Source organism: Bombina bombina, unplaced genomic scaffold (genome assembly GCF_027579735.1).
Source record: "Bombina bombina isolate aBomBom1 unplaced genomic scaffold, aBomBom1.pri scaffold_1689, whole genome shotgun sequence".
In the NCBI taxonomy this organism is placed as follows: domain Eukaryota; kingdom Metazoa; phylum Chordata; class Amphibia; order Anura; family Bombinatoridae; genus Bombina; species Bombina bombina.
The window spans coordinates 36917-37680 of NW_026512661.1; positions in this window are offsets into that span (position 1 = coordinate 36917).

The window sequence follows — 764 nt, forward strand, 5'->3', positions numbered from 1 at the left end:
GATCAGTGATATTGTCTTGTATCATGTGACAGAAGCGCTGCACACTCACCGATCCGTTATATTGTCTTGTACCATGTGACAGAAGCGCTGTACATACACAGATCAGTGATATTGTCTTGTACCATGTGACAGAAGCGCTGCACACTCACAGATCAGTGATATTGTCTTGTACCATGTGACAGAAGCGCTGCACACTCACAGATCAGTGATATTGTCTTGTACCATGTGACAGAAGCGCTGCACACTCACAGATCAGTGATATTGTTGTCTTGTACCATGTGACAGAAGCGCTGCACACTCACAGATCAGTGATATTGTTGTCTTGTACCATGTGACAGAAGCACTGCACACTCACCAATCTGTTATATTGTCTTGTTACATGTGACAGAAGCGCTGCACGCTCACAGATCAGTGATATTGTCTTGTACCATGTGACAGAAGCGCTGCACGCTCACAGATCAGTGATATTGTCTTGTACCATGTGACAGAAGCGCTGCACGCTCACAGATCAGTGATATTGTCTTGTACCATGTGACAGAAGCACTGCACGCTCACAGATCAGTGATATTGTTGTCTTGTTCCATGTGACAGAGGCACTGCACGCTCACAGATCAGTGATATTGTCTTGTACCATGTGACAGAAGCGCGTCACACTCACAGATCAGTGATATTGTCTTGTATCATGTGACAGAACCCACACATACACACATAGATAGGTATATATATCTTAATGGGAGGTGAGTCCACGGCTTCATTCATTACTT